The following is a 19398-nucleotide window of genomic DNA, read 5'->3' on the forward strand; positions in this document are numbered from 1 at the left end:
GGGTGTATCTGTTCTTATCAGTTTGTATCTGATATGTCTCTCTGGCAGACTACATGTCTTTGGCTTGGCGAAGCTTGCTCCACTCCAGTCATTGTGCAGTACTCGAGCGATGCATGTTCACCTGTGAAAACCAAACGCTAAACAATTATCAGCGTATCAAAGTGAATTCTACACTGGCTCAATGAGGCTGAATGAGCGACCTGGCACACCAAGTGTGTGAGCAGCTCTGATAACTCACTGCCCAGTGACGTGACCATGTGGACTGGAACTGAATTCCAAATTGGTAGGCGTTTGTCAGAATGAAACTTGCTTCACTCAAGACTGGAAGACTTGGTGAAGAGTCGCTTTTAGCAAAAGTGGTTCGGGAAGTATTGCTTGGGCAGGCAAAAAGCCAATCTGGTCGGGCAGAGGCTAATAGGCAGTGTCTATTTTGGTGAATGAGCGGGGTAATGTTACGTTCTGTGATCTGACATCGGCAAACCTACGTGAGTGTGATGACGAATCTCTGCTGCTTCTCCAACAGCATGCTGACTCTGGTTTCTCTTCATCTTGCCTGAAGTCTTTAAGCCTTTATAAAGACTCGTGGTAAACATGAGTTGAATATATTTTGGCGCTTGTGTCGAGCCTTATAAGCAATGAAGTGAAACTGTCTGAAATCAGCGCCCAAACTTGGCGGTGATAAGCAGCAGCCATTGTTATGCGCACCCTACGGCGATCTGCAATTTGTGCCAAAAACGGCGTGGACATCACTTGGGTATCGCTTCCGGCTTGCTTTGGAGATGTCTGTTGTTATCAGTTTAATATCTGATATGTCTCTTTATATGGCGAATTTTGGATGGTTTGTGGTAGACTTGCTCCTCATCGACCTCCAATCGCCTGCTGCCTGAAGCAAACACTCAAACAGTTGTCGCGTATCAAGCGAATTCTACACTGGCTCAATGAAGGCGGAGTCGCCTGGCACGCTGATATGAGCCGCTCTGATGTCTCGCTGGTGGCGTGACCGTGCCGAATTCAATGAGCTGACTGAATTCCAAATTGGTTAGGCTTGTCAGGAAATGGAAGCTTGCTTTCACTCAAGAGACTTCAGGAGACTGTGAAAACCAGAGTCGGCATTTTTGAGGATGCTCGTGGTCGAGTAATGCATTAGCAGGCTACAAAAGCCAATCACATAGTCGAAGGCGAACGTGTATTTTGGTTGGCGGTGAAATGATACTGATCTGGTAATGAGATGTGCAAGAGACTACGTGAGTGTGACTGTGTTCGGAAAGCCCTCTTGCTTTCTCAACGAGCCATGCTGACTCTCGTTTCTCTTCCTAGTCTTTTCAAATCTGCCTTTGACTTCCGATGAAGAACAACATGAAGTTAATATATTTTGGCGAGCTTTGTATGTATGATTATGTGAAAGTCAAGCTGTCTGGTCAAATCAGCGCGGAAACTAGGCGAGAGGCGGCAGCTACGAGCAGTACCACAACAGAGATGTGCCAGGCGTGGACATCAACACTTGGAGCCTTAAGCCTTTCAATAAAGATGTATCTGTTCTTATCAGTTTATCTGTGTGTCTTATGGAGACTCATGAATTGGCATGTAAGAACTTGGAGCTTGCTCCTTTCTCTCCGCATCGACTAGCATTACGTGCGAAGACTGCATTTTTGGAAAACCAAACGCTCAAGCAATGTAGCGATATCAAACTGGCTTCAATGAAAGTGAGCCAGCGACACATCACACAAGTGTGGAGCGCTCTGATGCTCATAGCAGTGTTGTGACCTGCGCAGTTCTGAGCTTGAACTGAATTCAGTGAAGTTAGAAGCTTGACAACTTGCTTTCTCAGACTTCTGGAAACAGTGGCCAAGTCAGCATTTGGAGCGAATGTTGATGAAGATGTTGCGGGCAGGCAAAGCCAATCACAATGGTGAAAAAAAAATAATAATCGTTGTTGGTGCAGCATTGAAATATTCTACTGGTCAGCATTGCGAAAAAGAAATCTACCGTGGTGGTGACGAGCTCTCTGCTGCTTCTAACAGAGAAGCATCTTGGTTTCTCTAGCACAGTCTTTGCCTTACTAAGACTGGAACAGATTGAAATATTTTTGGCGAGCTTTTGTTGAGCCAATGAAAGTCAAAACTTTCGTCGAAATCAAGCGCCTGAGGCTGGCGATGGCTGGCAGCCGCCTGGCAGTGCCGACAAGGAACTGTGCCAGGCTTGGCGTGGACATCCAACACTTGGGGCTTGCTCTGCCGACACTATTATCTGTTGCTATCGATGTGTCCTCTATGGAACTGTCAGCAGATTTTTGGCATGGCTGAAGAGCTTCGCGCATCGTGTCGTGCGAAGTGCGTGAAGCGTTATTGTTCTTACCTTGTGAAAATCACTCAAGCAATTGTCGTCGTATCAAAGTGAATTCTACACTGGCTCAATGAAACGAAGCGACACAACACGCGCAAGTGTGTGAAGCCGCTCTGATGGCTCGCTAGTGGCGTGAGCCATGCGGTCTGTGAGCGAACTGGATTCCAAATTGGTTAGGCGTTTATTTCTTTCACTCAGACCTTCTCAGAGACGGTGCAGAGTCAGCGTTTTGGAGGCGATGAAAGTGGTTCGAGATGTATTGCTTGGGCAGGCTTAAAAGCCAGTCGTAGTCGGGCAGAGGAAGGCGTGTATATTTTGGTTGGAGTTAGTTAAATGTTGCATACTGCTGTGAAAACAAGAACCTTAGTGGTGATGTGACGAGCTTTCTGCTGCTCTCAGAGCCATGCTGCTCTGTTTCTCTCCTGCGCCTGAATCTTTGCACCATAAGACTTCGTGGAAGCAAAGTTGAATACGGCGAGCTGCTGTGGCATATGAAGTGAAATCGAAGGCTGTCATCGAAATCAGCGCTAACGGCGGAGTGACGCAAGCGGCCGGTATTATGCTCTGCCGGTCCCACAACGTGAATTTGTGCCAAGGTGGCGTGGACGCTTGGGCAAATTTATCGCTTCTCGGCAACTGAAGATCGAAGTGTATCTGTTCTTATCGGTTAATATCTGATATCGCTATGAAAGGACTATATAAGCAGGGTTTGGCATGAGCGAAGTGGAGCGCTCCTCTCTCCAGCATGCGACCTGGCGTGCGGTGCCGCTGAAGCAGTCTTCCTTGTGGAGAAAACCAGGCGCTCCAGGCAATTATCGTATCAAAGTGAAATTCTACACTGGCTCAACAAGTAGTGGCGATCTTTTACGAAGTAATGTCTTTCACTCGATGACTCACTGTAAACTAAACGACCATACAGAACCTGAAGCTGAACTGAATTCAAATTGATTAAAAGCGTTTATCAGGAAATGGAAACTTTCCGCTTTCACTCAAGATTTCTGGGAAACGGTGAAGGCCGAAGTCAGCATTTAAGCTGACCAATGATTCGAGGCTCTTAATGCTTGAGCGACAAGCTGATAAATAATCAAGGCGAAGTGTAGGCGTGTCTCTGCTTGCGGCTGGTTGGCAGGCTGAAGGCGGTGGGTGTTACGCTCTGAGATCTGACAGAAGGCCGTGAAAGGTAGTGACGAAGGCTCCTCTGCTGCTTTCTCCAACAGAAAGAGTATCTTATTCTGGTTTCTGCACTTAGCGCGCGGTCTTTGGCCTTTACAAAGACTTCGGGAACAACATGAGTTGAGTATATTTTGGCGAGGCTTTATATGTGCTGAGCGTATGAAGTGGCTCAAGTGTCTGATCGAAATCAGCGCGGTGATGCGGCGGCCATTGTTGCACTCGGCGGGTACAGTGGTTTTGCCAGGCTGGCGATGTTGCATGAACAATATTGCACAATAAGATCAGTGTAATATCTGTGCCTCGAGTTATTATCGTGTATTATCTATCGAGATCAACTGATTACAATGAAGGCAGTGGAGCGCTCACTTTCACGTGAGCCTAGCATTGATGTGGAAGCAATTGCACTCTATTATTACTGCGGCAAACGCTCAAACAATTGTCGCGTGTCAAAAGTCGAATTACTAAACTATTAATCGAAACAACAACCTCAACCTACCTGAAGTAATGTACATCTGATGGCTCACTGCTGTGGCGTGACCGTACGCGTCTGTGAGCTTTGCTGAATTCAAACGAGTTAGAAAACGTTGTCAGAATGGAAACTTGCTCACTCAAGACTTTCTGAGAACAAGGTAATGAAGTCAGCATTTTAATGGTAGGCGACTTAAAAAGCTTCCAATCGCAGTAATTCAAAGGCAAGGAAGGCAACTAAACGTGTATTACAGTTGGCAGATAAGCGGTTAAAATCTTGCCTGATTAAGCCTCTTGAAGCGAAAACCGTGGTGACTGTGACATTTCTCTGCTGCTGAAACCATGTAACTCTGGTTTCTTGGCGCTTTTGGAGATCTTTAAGCAGCACACTAAAGACTTCGTGGAGAAGAACAACTGCCAGTTGATCTTGCAAGCAGGCTCATGTGAGCCTTATGTTGATCAAGGCTGTCTAGATCGAAATCAAGCGCCACGAGAAAGCAGGCGGAGTGACAAACGGCAACCGTTGTTGCTGCACACCTCTGGCGGTACTTGGCAAATGAATTTTTGCCAGGCTGGCGTGGACATGAGACTTGTAGCTTCTGTTTAACAAGATCAAGTGTGGTATCTGTTCTCATCAGTTGTATCTATTCATCCTCTGTATGAGGACTACGCTGATAAGCCAGATTTTGAGAAAGAAGAACATCGCTTTCTTTCGCGCGTAGGCCCTTGGCGTTGCGTGTGCTGAAGACGATGCGCTCGTTAACACGCTTGTGAAAGCAAACGCTCAAGTGTCATCAAGTGAATTCTGCTGGCTCAATGGTGTGGCACAATGTGTGACGTGATGGCTCACTGCTTGAGTGACCGTGCGAGATACAATGACGAACAGATTCAAGTGGTCAGCGTTTAATCGATGGAAACTGCTCGCTCAGGTATCTGGGCAGTGAACAAATTGCTTTCGACTAGGCGAATATAAGAATGTATTTAGCAGGCAGCCCAAAGCCAATCACGTGAGCAGGGAAATGATAAGGCGTGTGTAATTTTGGTTGTGGAAGCTGAAGTGAGTTGAAATGTTGCATACTGAAGATCTGACATGGAAAAGCAAAGAAGAACCTACGTGGTGACGACTGTGACGGAAAACTCTGCTGCTGCTCCAACGAAGAGGCCATGCTGACGGATTTCTCTTCGTAAGTCTTTTAAGCCTTTACAAAGACTTTCCCGTGGAGAAGAACAAACATGAAGTTGAGTATTTTGGCGAGGCTTTGCTGTATGGCTGAGCCGCATGAAGGTGTGAAGATCAAAGGCTGTCTAGGTCGAAATCAAGCGCTAAGCGATCAAGCACGGCAGCCATTCTATACACCTGAAGCGGTACCAACAAATGGTGTGCCAGGCAAGCGTCGTTTGGCGCAAAATATACTTCTGTTTAACTAAAGATCAAATGTAATGTCGTATATCGAACAATATCGATATCTCCTGAGGACTAGCGCAGATTGCATGAACGAAGGCTCGCTTTCTCTTCCCGCGCTCGACCTAGCGTACGATGCCGCTGAAACGTGCTACCTCAAACCTCGAAACGTGTATGCAAAAGTGTTCACGCTTCGTGAAGTGAAGTCAAGCGACACACACCATGTCTGGCATGCGATGTCGCTGCCCCAGTGACGTGACCATGCGCGGTCTGTGGCGAGTGATTATTGGTCAAGCGGATTATGTTCACTCATTTCGTGCTCCAGAATCAGCAAACAAATCAATCAATTCAAGATCCTTCGACAGCAAAAACCGTCACAATGTCAGAAACGCTGTATATTTTAGTTATGTGAGTGAAGAATGACCTGCTAAGCTGACGGCGAGAGGCCTACCGTGAAGGTGGTGACTTTGTAACTCCGAAGGCTCCTGCTGTTCTCAACTGAAGATACTGCTGACTCTGTTTCTCTTTCATAGCATACAAGTCTTTAGCCTTTATAAAGGCAGTGAGCATGAGTTGAATATTTTGGCATTTAGCAATAACTGGTATACAAGTGTGAAAAGATCAAACTGTCTGATCAAAGCTCAGCATACAAACTTAAAGCGAGAGGTAACAAGCAGCAGTATTGATATGCCTCTGACAGTACTACAACAAGTAGTTGTGCCAGGCTTGGCGTGCAGCTCCCAGCACTGGGCTTATCGCTTCTACGACAGCGTGTTGGAGAGACGGAGCAAAGCTTAACAGAGAAGGAACACAATCGACACAAGGTGACCGGAACAGGCAGCTTAGGTGGGGTGAAGGCGTGCGCTGAGCGGAACCAGTGGAGCTATGATGAAGACAATTCTACAAAAGAGCTCGTCATGGAAACAACTGAGTCTGTCCGGGTGTGTACTGTATCCAGTGGTTTCCAGCCGAAACGCCGACGTTACGCACAACAGCGAAAGGATGTGTGTTCAGGGTAATGAAAGCGCAACAGAAAGGAGGCTGAAAAATTCATCGGCGATTTACGGATCGTCTCAGACAAATCATTCAAGCGATCACGATACTTTTCTAACCCGCCGTCATACAGCCAACCTAACTCTTTTGAGTTGGCTTGAAAATGACTGTGTAGTCAGGCAGAGATTCTCGAATGAGAAGAAGGCGATTTCAGTGCTGCTGACCCTGACAGAAGACCTGGAGGACTGAAGCATCCATGCGCTCGTGCAAACCTTGATAAGTACCTGTTTCCGGCAACCAGCGGTCTGTCGGTGCAAGCAGTCTGGCATGAAACGAGCCTTCCAGAAGTCTCCTGCCTTCCTGGCGAGGGCCATAATTCAAGGCTCTTAGAACGGAAGCCTGTCGTGGGTAATGAGGACTTCTTCGTCTGTGCACTTGGCTTTGCTGGCGAAGGAGGACCGAAGTGGCAAGTCTGACAGAAAAAGCGGAGATCAGAGAATGAGACCACGATGCCGAAAGAGGCGCTCATGCATCGACAATTAGCAGATCTTTCTGAGAACGACCCCCTGGAAGAAAAGCGGCGGAAGGCCTTGAGATAGCGGCTTCCAGCATGATGTTAGACAGAAAGACATGACGAGCGAAATGTGCGTGAAGATGGAAGAAGCTGATGTCAGAATCGGATGAAATAAACAGCAAAGAAGCTACGAAGAGAGAATATCAGGCAGAAGAAGGCAACGACGAGAAAGTGGAAACCTGAACGGCGGAAATCGATGATCTGCTAAGCCTGGTGAGTAACTCAACTATCTGTCCTTTGAGGGAGGAGATCCATGTAAGAATTGGCGCATTCATCAGCCTCTTCAATCAATCTGCCCTACTCAGAAGGCTAAATGGACGTGAAGACCTCTTGCGCACAGCCAAGGAGTTTTTGGAAGTGTTCAGAGTAAGGCACAAAGCCACAAGGTATAATGACTGCTGTGCTGACAATCATGAGAAGGAATAGACAGCATTTATGACTCATCATCTTAATTGTTGTGCAGGAGGTCTTCTACAAGAGGATGTTGCAAATTCAAGGAAGTGGACGAAAGAGATAATCTAGAAGTCCATCTACAGTGTGAATTCTATTAAATATTCAAAGGTCAGAGCAGATGTTTTCCATATTATTAAGGCAGATAATAATTGCTGACATCTGAGAACAACAACAAAGATTTATCAGTCATCTGACCTAAACAGAGGAAGCAGCAGAAATGTTAGAATTAAGTGAAGTACACCTAACAATAAATAAATCAATCTCAAGAGAGAATTTCAATTAAAACAAGGAGACACCAGCGATGAATTCTATCTCCCACTGATAATAGGCTCTGGGGAGATGGTCGAATACTGATGTCCGTGAAGCAAACTCTATTTTCTCTGACCATGATGAGCTTTGCTGTTGAAAATGTGTATACTGACATCAGCGTGAAAGGAAGACGAGATTCAACGGTTCGCTATATTACCATGCTGAACTGAACCAATATCTCGGTGTCGATAATTGAAATAATAAAGCAAGTACAATGGTCTTTCGTCAATACTGTAAAAGAAGGTGAAGATTGTGAGAAATCTTATTTCTACAACCTCTCAAATAGAGAGTGCAACGAGAAATGGTGGCGCAGCAATCAAACCGACTTCCTATCGTCAAGCAAGTCTTTGAGGCGGGGCGAACTACCTGACCTCTGGAGAAACGCGGATGTTCGCCGCTTTCTTCGGCTGAGCTGACAGAAAAAGACGAGTACGGAACCGGGGATCAGACATGCAGAAAATTAATCAAGCTGGTCGAGATGATGCCTACTAACCACTACGCCTCAAGCTCTCAGAAAAGAGGAGCAGATGGCAGGGGAGAAGCTTTCTGAACTTATGACCAGCAGTGCCGTCGGGCTCTGCGGACGGCCCGCTCACCCTCAGAGAAAACAAAATGAACAGCGGAAAGGTGCCGGGCAGCGACGGTGTTACGACATCTCGGGATTCTGGAGAGATTCGGGCGACAGTGTTGAGTCGTGTCATGATATATCTGGTCGTGGAGGACTGCTCAACTACGAGCTGATCTCCCTTCTTTAAAGGGAGGCGGCGCGACACAGGCAGCTCGTGTCTGTAGCATGCTGTGTCGCTCGTTCCTCAAGCTTCTGGCGGAGTCCTAACCCGGCGCGATCTGAGCACAGCACTCTGCGTGGTCCCATGTGGACCAAACATGCGAGGGTGTGAAGCTCAGTGAATCAGTCTTAACTCCTCTGAAAAGGCATGCATTCAGCGAAAGGCATTCCACTGTGATTGATCTGACAAAACAAAAGGCACCTGAAATTCTAGAGCTATGTTGGGTGTGAAGAATAAAGCTAATGAGGAGTTTGTCCGGATGGTTGCTGTCTCACAGAATTATGAGCCTGATATCAGTCTTGATGTAGAGAAGTTTCGAAGTGCACTCGAGAAGCTCATTCAAGTGCCCACTCTCACCGCTGCTCTATGCGGCCTGGCGTGTCAATGACAGTGAGGTGAAAAATTTCTGATTCCGGCTGTGAGCCTAAGTTCAGCCTGTCTGTCTGGTATTCCTGCTAGATGATGACCCTGCCTGAGTCAGTCTGCAAATTTCCGTTTGGTGGGATCTGGGCGCAACTGTGGGTACTTGAATCCTAGATCTGGTGCTGACGCTGGAAAAAGGGATGGGCATGCAGGCTCTGTCTCTGAGATGCAATGCAAGTCAACCTAGAGGCCGTCCTGTCAACTAGACCAAGCATCTCAACTCAGTCAAACTTCTTTGGCCTATGAAGAAGCAATTCAGCCTGTCAGGAAGTACCTGCTGAAAGCAAACGTCCATATCATCTCCTCTGTCCACCTCTGTGTAATCAGCATGAAATTACTCTCATGTACAAATGTTATGGGAGTGGTAAATCGACCTCGTGGCGAGGTTTCAACGGCAGCGCAGGAGGAGGATGTGCCACTAACAGCTGCATTTTGACATCTGTGAAGAAACTATCGCGATAAGGCCCTCAAACTGCCTCGAATCGCCTCGCATCGCAGCGGGGAGTTGATAGTCTCGGAAACTTCCAACGCCGTGGGCTGGCAACCATGGCATTCAACCATGCAGCCGGGTAATCTTGGAGCTCATCCTGAGCCTCCGACCGGCCATAAAAGCTCAAATCTGGGAGCCCTCTACAGAAGGTCAGTCGAGATGGTCACCTCGTGTGAGGGTCCGTCGGTGGAGGTCTGGCAGAGCTGACAACGCGAGGCTCAAGACACAGGTGGTTGTGCCTGCAAATAACGTGCAGAAATATGTGCGTCAGTTAACGATCGGCGTCTCCGGACAACCTAAGGAGAAGGCTGGAATCGAGCATCGTCAAGCATGTGGGAACTGTCCAGTAACAAAGAGGCTCGAGTATCAGACAAAAGTCGGGGAGCGACATTGAAGCGTGCGGGATTTTATCTGACCTGGACCAGGAGTTGGTTTGAGCTTGCAGTGGTCGCACGTATTCCCGGTATGGAGATTACTAAGCTATGAGTATCTGAGCCGGCCAGGCGCAGACTTTGATAAATTTGAATAAAACGAAATCAAGGAGAGTGAAGAATAATGAGTGTTTATGTAAAGGAACATCAAAGGGTGCGGTAGTGAAGCATTACAGAAGAAGGTGGAAAGAAGGACTGGTGAATAGTGAAAAGGAGGAAGGCACGAGGCGGACTTGTTTTTATTTTTCACGCACGGTTTTACACACACGGCATAGATGGTAGGTTTTGGAAGAGTAACATTCTCCGACGAAAAGGCACATTTGAGGATGAAGGCGTATTGGGATGATCGTGATGGCTGATTGTATTGTTTAATATTTAACTGACAATTTTGTAATAAAAAAAAAAAAAAATCTGTTCTTATCAGTTAATATCTCTATATGGAGACTACATATTAACAATTTTTGGCATGAGCAGCTGAGGCTTTGCTCACTGTACCAGCATCATTAGCATTGCAATGCGCATAAACATTGCACTGCCTTGTAGAAAACCAAACACTCAAACAGTAATAAGCGCTATCCATTTAATTCTACACTGGCTCAATGAAAGAGTGAGGCTGACTGGCGCACACACAAGTATTGAGGCCGCTCTGACAGCTTTCACTGCTGTGTTTTGTGACCATGCCTGAATCCTGGCCAAGTGGTTAAGCATTCATCCCTTTCACTCAAGACCTTTCTGAAACAGTGAAAACCAGAGTCAGCATTTTTGAAGCTGAAGATGAAATGATTCGAAGATATGACAGGCAGGCTAAAGCAATCTGAGCAGGAAAATTGACAAGGCCATGTTTTGGTTGGCGCAGGCGTTGAAATGTTGCTGCAAGTCACACATCTTGAAAGCTGCCGTGAGTGATGTGGAAGGCCTCCCTCTGCTCTCCAACAGAGGCCATGCTGACTCTGGACATACATAGCGCGCAAATCTCGCCTTCCAAATGAAAAAGTAACTATCGGTAAATCATGCAGCAAACTGCTGTATGTGAGCTGCATGAAACGTGAAAAGTCGAAGCTGTCTAGATCGAAATCAGCCTGAGAACAGGCAGGTAATGGCAACGGCCGTTGGTATGCACACCTACGAACGAGGCTCCTCCACAACAAGTGGTTTTTGCCAGAGCTGGCGTGGACATCCAGCACTTGGGAGCTTAATAAACGTGCAACTAAGATCAAGTGTATGTCTGTTCTCATCAGTTTAATATCTCATATGAGACTACATATTAAGCAGATTTTTGGCATGGTAGAAGCAGGCTGCTCACTCTCTCAGCGCATCGACCTAACATTACGTGTCGCTGATGGTATCTCTGCTGTGAAACCAAACACTCAAACAATTGTCGGCGTATCAAGCTACACTGGCTCGAGTGGTGTTTGACACAACTACGCAAGTGTCGAAGCAGCTCACGATGACCGCTTAGCAGTTGGCGCGTGGTCTGTGAGCTGAACTGAATTCAAATTGAGGTTCGGCGTTTGTCAGGGTGGAAACTTGCTTTCGCCAGACCAACTCTTGGAGACAACCAAGTCGGCATTTTGGATGAATGCTGAAGATGATTCGAGATCAACATTAGCAGGCAGGTAAAAAAAAAAGGCGGCGGTCGAGGCAGGAAATGACGAAAGGCGTGTATATTACGGTTGGCGAATGAAATGGTTAAATGTGCCGCGGATCAATAAACTTGAAATTTCTTGAAGATGACGACTGTGACCGGAAGGCTCGCATTGGCTGAAGGTGACTCTGGTTTCTTCTTCATAGCACAGAATCTTTAGCCTTTGCAAAGACTTCCGTGAGAAAGAAATTGAAACATGAGTTGAATATATTTTTGGCGAGGCTTAACTGCGTGGCTGAACATGTGTAGGTCAAATCGCAGCCACAAACTTGGCGAAGTATGCTTTGGCAGCCATTGTTATGCACTCGGCAATGGTCGAATTTTGCCAGGCTTTGAAGTGGACATCAACACTTGAGACTATCGCTTCTCATTGCTGGCAAGATCGAAGTGTAGTATCTGTTCTCATCGATTATCTCTGATATGTCCTCTATATGGTGCTCATTAAGCTGAATTTTTGGCATGAAGGCATTTGGGCGCTCTTTCTCTCCACGCGCTCGCTAACGTGCACGTGGTAGAAAAGAACGTGCGCTGTTCTTGTGAAACCAGCACTCAGGCAATTGTCGCGTGTCAAAGAGTGAATTCTACGCTGTCAATGGTGAGGTGGCGACGGCGGTGTGTGAAGCGCTCTGATGGCTCGCCGCTTGATGACGTGACCGTACAGCGAGAATCTGGTCCAAGTGGTAGAGCGTTTCTTTTCGCCTCAAGACCTCTGGGAGACTGGTGAAACCAGAGTCAACGATATGAAATGATTCGAGATGTATTAGCAGGCAGGCTTAAAAACCAATCACAATGATCGAAGGCAAAGGAAGTAACAAGGCGTGTATGAAGAACATGAAGCGGAAATTGAAATGTTATAAGTGACATGCGAAAGAGGAAGCCGTAATTATTTGACGAAGAGCTCACCTGCTGCTCAACAGAAGACATCGCAATCAGTTTCTCTTTGTGCACAAGTCTGCCTTTACTAGACTCGTGGAAGACAATACAGGTCAAATATATCATGCGGCGAAACATATGTAACTGACTACTAAGTATGAAAATCAGGTAATCGCGCTTGAAGGCGCTAGGCGAGAGGTGACAAGCGGCGGCCGTGTTATGCACCTACTGACAGTCTTTAACGTCAGTTGTGTAAGGCTTTCAATGGTTTATCAACACTTGGAATAAACTGTCTGGCGCTGTGGGTGAAGTGTGGTCTGTTCTTATCAGTTTAATATCTGATGTCTCACATGAGGACATAAGCAGATTGCAATGAAATTTAGACATCTTCTCTCATCGACCTGGCATACTAATGCTCAAGCGATACCTGTTAAACACTCAACATTAATAAGTATCAAGGAAGTAATTCATAACAACAATGAAATCAGCAACTGGCTACACAAATATCAAATGGCGTCTGATAACCACTGGCAATGACGTGTCGTAGAATCTGTGAGCTTTGAACAGATTCTAGTGGTCAAGCATTTGTCAGAAATGCTCGCTGGAACCTTCTGAAGACGGTGAAAACCAGAGTCAGCACATTTGAAGCGGTATGAGTGATTCGGGAAATGACAGGCAGGCAAGAAGGTAATAAAAGACGTGTCATGGTGGCGATGAAACTGAGACAGGCGCGCTGTTGCATACTGAGATCATGGGAAAGCAAGGCACCTACCGTGAGTGACGGAGCTGTGACCCGAAGCTCTGCTGCTTTCTCCAGCAGAAGGGCATGCTGCTCTGGTTTCTGCATAACGCTTGCAAGTCTTTAAGCCTTTACTAAAAGGCTTCGTGGAAAGAATAAATGGAGGATATATTTTTGGCGAGCTGTAGTATGGTGTGAATCGAAATCAATACTGTCGAAATCAAGCCTAGCTTGGCGGTCATCGGCAGCCGGTATTATGCGCTCGGCCGCAGCTGTGTGTCGATGGCTTGGTGCCCATCCAACGCTTGGGGCTGCGCTTCTGCGTGGCCAGATCAAGTGTAGTATCTGTTGTTATCGATTTAATCTGATGTGTCCTCTTCATGGCGGATTTTATTAACGCTTTTTGGCGTAGTGAAAAAGCGAGGCGGGCTTATCCCTTTCTCCGCGCGCTCGACCTAACGTGCAGTGCCGCTGAAGCGGTGCACTCTTTGTTAAAAACCAGACATCTTTGTGTCGCGTATCAAAGTGAATTCTGCTGGCTCAATGAGCTGAGGTAACGGCCTGGCACACGAGGTGTGAAGCCTTGTGATAACTCTGCTAATCAGTGACCACCTTGGCGTTTGTGAGCGAACTGGATTCCAAATTCGGTTGGAAGCGTTTGTCAGAATGAAGTTGCTTCGCCAGATCTTCTGGAAGCTGAAACCAGAGTCGTTTTGGATATCAGATGGTTCGAGATGTGTTCTTGTGCAGGCAAAGCGGTCACGTAGTCAGAGACAGAATATAGGCGTGTCTGGTGTGGCGGGTTGGGCTATTGCATGGGATCTGACTTGTGACTTTCAAGAGGAGCCTACCGTGGTGTTGACTCGAGAAGGCTCTGCTTTGCTCTCAACTGAGAGGGCAATGCTGACTCTGGTTTCTTCCTTGGCTGGGAATCTTTAAGCCTTTTACTAAGACTTCGTGGAAAACATGGTTGAATATTTTGAGCTTTGCTGTGGCTGAAGCCTATGAAGTGTAGTCAATCTAAGAAGTCTGGAAATCATCAGCGCCGCAGAGAAGCTTGAATGGCGGCAACCATTGTTATACTCGAGCAGTGCCAGGACAAGTGATTTGTCCCAGGCGCTTGGTGGTTTTGCTTGGGGCTTATTGCTTCTGCGACGCTTTGGCAAGATCGAAGTGTGTATCTGTTCTTATCGGTTAATGTCTTCGATATGTCCTCTGTATGAACTACATATTAAGCAGATTTTGGCATGAAGGCGCAAAGTTGGGCCTTCACTTCTCATCGACCTGGCATTACGTGTCGCTGAAGCATTCCTCATTCTGCCTTTGTAAATCAAACGCTAAAACGAACAATGCATTATCAAAAGTGAATTCTACGCGGCTCAATGGGCTGAGGTGGCGACACAGCACACAAGTGTGTGAGCTTGTCTGATGTCACTGCTGTCTTTGACCGAGGTCACAATGAGCTTGAACTTGGGAGTGGTTAGGCGTTTGGGTGAACTGCTTTCACTCAAGACCTTCTGGAACTTGGTGAGAAGGCCAGAGTCGGCTGACAGCGCTCAAGTGTTCGAAATGTGACAGGCGAAGCAAAAGCGTCGGCGAGGCAGGAAGGTAATAAGGCGATCAATGTGTTACGGACGGCAGGTAGTACGCTGCTGGGATCTGACATCGCGGCAGAAGGCGTTGGTGACTGTGACAACCGTATGCTCAACAGAGGCCATGCCGACTCGGATTTCTCTTCTGCGCTTTTATAAAGACCGTGAAGAACAGCGCTGATTAGATATATTTTGGCGAGGCTTGCTGCTTATGGCTGACCTTTATGGTGTGAAAGTCAGGCTGTCTGGAAGTCGAAATCAGCGCCTGAAGGCTTGAAGCGAAGTGATAACGGCAGCCATTGACCTCACACCTACGGCGAGCTCTCGCCGTGAACTGTGCCAAGGCAGGCGTGTTCATCCAACAGGCTTATCGCTTCTCGGCTGCACAACTGAATCAGTGTATCTGTTCTTATCAGTTAATATCTGATATGTCCTGTATGAGAACTGGTACGAACGAAGAGCAGGCTTGCTCCTTTCTCTCGCGCGTCGACCTCGCGTGCAATGCGAAAAAATTGCGCTCGCTCTTTGTATGAAAAACAAACACAAACAATTATCGCGTATCAAAATGAGTGCACAGCTCAATATTTAAACTGGCACGCTAGTGTGTGAAGGCGCTCTGATGCTCGCAACTAGTGGCGTGAGCCGTACGCGAGTGCAATGAGCGAACTGAATTCCCAGAAGCGTTGTCAGAATGAAACTGCTTTCGCTCAAGACGCTAAAGAACAGTGAAAACCAGAGTCGGCATTTTGGGCCCGGCGCTGGTGGTTCGAGATGTGCTAGGCAGGCAAGCCAATCGCAGTAGTCGAGGCAGGCAAAAGAGCGATGTGGCTTGGTGCGGCGAATGAAGCGGTTGAATGTTGCATACTGGATCTGATGCGAGAGAAAACAAAGAAGAGGCCTATGAGAAGGTGACGACTGTGACGGAGGCTCCTCTTTGCTTTCCGACAGAGAGGCCATGCTGACTCTGGTTTCTCTTCACTTGCTTTAGGTCTTTGTGGCACTTGCGTGGTGAGCATGAGTATGTCTTTTGGCGAGCTTGCTGTGTGAGCTTGTAGTATTGAAAGTCGGTGTCTGGGTGATCAAGCTGAGAGCTTGTTGAAAGGTGGCGCGGCAGTCGCCTCGGCAGTACCAGCAGTGGCCAGTTGTGCCGAATGGCGTGGGCATCAACACGCCCAGAGCCCATCGCTTCTGTGCTGGAAGATCAAGTGTAAATCTGTTCTTATCGATTTAACTATCTGTCCTATATGAGGACTACATATTAAGCAGATTTTGGCATGAGGAGCAAATTCTCGCTTTCTCTCCGCATCGACTAGCATGCAGTCGCGAAAGCGACATGTTCTTCCTTGTGAAAAACCACACTCAAAGCAGTGTCGTATCAAAGTGAATTCACACTGGCTCAATGAGGAGTAGAGCATCTGATAATCGCGCATATTGACCGCTCGAAACTTGACAGATCAAGTGACCGTTAGGCGTTGTCAGAATGAAACAGCTTGCTCAAGGAGCCTCTCGGGAGACCAGTGAAAAAGTCAGCGTTTGAAGCGTGTCGAAAGTGTAGGCAGGCTTGTAATCGTGGCAGAAGGTAATAAGGCGTGTCTTGTGTTGTGGACATGCGAGCGGCCTACGTGAGGTGTGACTGTGACCTGAGCTCCTCTGCTATCACCATGTGACTTTCTGGTTCTCTTCATAGCGCACAAGTCTTCTTTTTAAAGACTTCGTGAACAAACATGAAGTTGAATATATTTTGAGCTGCTATGGCTGACGCCTGAAATTGTGAAAGTCAAAATTGTCGAAATCAGCGCCTGAAAGCTTGGTGATGGTAACGGCCGTTGCATGCGCACCTGCGGGGAGGTGCCCACGCAGGTGGTTTGTGCCAGGGCGTTTGGCGCGGCGCTGGCTTATGCTTGCCGACCTTTAACCTATCAAGTGCAGTATCTGTTCTTATCAGTTTAATATCTGATATGTCTATATGAGACTACATATTAAACGATTTTGGCTGAAAGGCTGTTGGGCTTGCTCCTTTCTCTCCCGCATCGACCTAACGTACAGTGCCGCTGGAGCGGTGCCTGTTCTTACGTTGTAAAACCAAACACTCAGGCAATGCATTGTCAAGTGAATTCTACATGCCTTGGTAGAGGTAGCGAACCAGCGCAAAGTGTGGCTGTCTGACGCTCGCTGGCTAGTGGCGTGACCATGCGCGGGGTCGCAATGTTTGAACTGATTAAATGATTTGTCAGAATGAACTTGCTTTCACTCAAGACCTTCTGGGAGGCAGTGAAGCCAGAGTCGGCATTTTAAAGCAATTTGTTCGGGGAGTATTGCTTAGGCGGGCAAAAGCCAATCTCGGCTCGAGGCAGGGTAATAAGATCATGGTAGGTGGGATTGAAATGTTGCATGCTGAGATCTGACATCCGAAAGCAAGAGGCCGTGGTGGTGACTGTGCCGAGAGGCTCTCTGCTGCTCTCTCAACAGAGGATGCGACTCTGGTTTCTCTTCATAGCACGCAAGTCTTTAAGCCTTTGCTAAGACTTCGTGGAGAAGGAACAAACATGAAGTTGATATTTTTGGCAGGCTGCTGTATGGCTGAGCCTTATGAAATTGTGAAAGTCGAGCTGTCTGATCAGGAATCAAGCGCCACAGAAACTTAAGTGGTGATAAGCAGCAGCCATTGTGTGCACACCTCTGAGCGGGGTACCACAAGCAAATTGAGATTTTTGCAAGAGCTTGGCGTGGACATCCAACAGGGCTTATCGCTTCTCGGCCTTTTGGCTAAGATCAAGTGTAGTATCTGTTCTCATCAGTTTAATATCTGATATGTCCTCTATATGAGAGACCCTCAAGATTTCCATGAGGGGCAGAAATTTGGAGCTTGCTCCTTTCTCTCCACGCACGACCTAGCATTGCAGTGTCGCTGGGAGCGGTGCCTCTGTTCTTACCTTGTGAAAACCAAACACTCAAACAATTGCGCGTATCAAAAGTGAATTCTAGCTCAATGAAAGTGAGAAGTATGACCCATAGCACACACAAGTGTGTGAAACGCTCTGATGGCTGCTGCTTAGTGGCGTGACCATACAGGTCACAATGAGCTTGAACTTCAGTTTCAAATTGAGTTAGATTTGTCAAGAATGAAACTTGCTTTCACTCAAGACCTTCTGGGAGACTTGGTGAGAGGCTCCAGAGTCAGCATTTTGGAGCGAATGTAAGTGGTTCAGGGATGTATTGCTTAGGCAGGCTTAAAAGCCAATCACAGTAGTCAGGGCAGGAGGTAATAGAGAGGCGTGTATAATTTTGGTTGGCAGATGGGGGCGGGTTGGGAATCGTGCTGCCAGGATCTAAGTATGTGACAAGAAGAGCCGTGAAGGTGTTGTGAGAGGCTCCTCTGCTGCTCTCAACAGAGGGCCATGCTGACTCTGGTTTCTCTTCATAACGCACAAGTCTTTCGCCTTTTACTAAGACTTCCGTGGAGAGGAACAAACATGAGTTGAATATATTTTGGCAGGCTTTGCTGTATGGCTGACCTTAGCAGTCAGCGAAAGTCAAAGAGCTGTCAGGTCAAATCAGCGCTACAAAGGAGAGCTTGGGCGGAGTGATAAGCCATGTGCTTACCTTATTTCTACAGACAGGGTACCACAACAGTCAGTTTGTGCCAGAGCTTGGCGCTGTGGTGTCCAACACTTGAGACTACTTTCCGGCTTCTCGGCCTTTTGGCTAGATCCAGTCGTGTCATTCTATCAGGGTTTAATCATCTGATATCAATCTCTGTGAGGACTATAACCAACAGTTTTTGCTTTGAGACGAGGAGTTTGCAGACTTGCTCCTTTCTCTCCACGCGCTCGACCTAGCATTGCAGTGCCGCTGGAGCAAATTGCACTCTGTTCACACATGAAGCCAGCATCAATGTTGTCCCATGTTAAAGTGGTCACTAGGCTCAGTGAAACTGAGGTAGCGACCTGGCACACACAAATTAATGAAACCGCTCTGATGGCTCACTGCTTGAACAGCGTGACCATGCACGGGGTCACAATGAGCTTGAACTGGATTCCAAATTGGGTTAAGGCGTTTGTCAGAATGGAAAACTTGCTTTCACTCAAGACCTTCTGGGAGACTTGGTGAGCCAGAGTCAGCATTTTGGGCAGTCATGATGGTTCAGGGATGTATTGTAGGCAGGCTCAAGCTAATCAAGTAGTCAGGGCAGGAGGTAATGCAAAGCGTGTATAATTTTGGTTGGCAGATGGGGGCGGGTTAGGAATGTTGCATACTGGGGGATCTGACGTAGAAGCAAAGAGACTACCGTGAAGGTGGTGACTGTGACAAAGAGGCTCCTCTGCTGCTCTCCAGCCATAGCATACAGTCTTGTATGCCACCCCACTAAGAGACTTCCGTGGAGAGGAACAAACACAGAGTTGAATATATTTTGAAAAGCGAACTTTATGCTGTATGGCTGAGCCAAGTTGTGAAAGTCAAAGAGCTGTCTAGGTCAGGAAATCCAAGCGCCACAAAGGAGAGCTTGGTGAGTGATCAGCAGCAGCCCATTTGTTATGCACCTGGCGAGAATTTAACAGTGAGATTGTTGCCAAGAGCTTGGCGTGGACATCAACACTTAGGGCTTATCGCTTCTATGTTTGCAACAAATTAGTGTAGTATCATTATTTATCAGTTTAATATCTGATATGTCCTCTATATAAGACTACTAACTGTGTCGTAA

At 47.1% G+C, this 19398-nt stretch overlaps 2 non-coding genes and 1 pseudogene across 2 annotated transcripts; all 3 read left to right on the plus strand.

Annotated features, from left to right (window-relative positions):
* Nucleotides 1-16607: 16607 nt before the first annotated feature.
* On the plus strand, nt 16608-16766 carry LOC124853114 (annotated as a pseudogene).
* A 676-nt stretch (nt 16767-17442) lies between these two features.
* Nucleotides 17443-17624, plus strand: LOC124852966. The gene has a single exon (XR_007033382.1). It is a non-coding gene; the product is annotated as a U2 spliceosomal RNA (small nuclear RNA).
* A 474-nt stretch (nt 17625-18098) lies between these two features.
* Nucleotides 18099-18209, plus strand: LOC118117116. Its single transcript, XR_004697746.2, has one exon. It is a non-coding gene; the product is annotated as a U5 spliceosomal RNA (small nuclear RNA).
* Nucleotides 18210-19398: the final 1189 nt, after the last annotated feature.

Source organism: Hippoglossus stenolepis, chromosome 10 (genome assembly GCF_022539355.2).
Source record: "Hippoglossus stenolepis isolate QCI-W04-F060 chromosome 10, HSTE1.2, whole genome shotgun sequence".
In the NCBI taxonomy this organism is placed as follows: Eukaryota; Metazoa; Chordata; class Actinopteri; order Pleuronectiformes; family Pleuronectidae; genus Hippoglossus; species Hippoglossus stenolepis.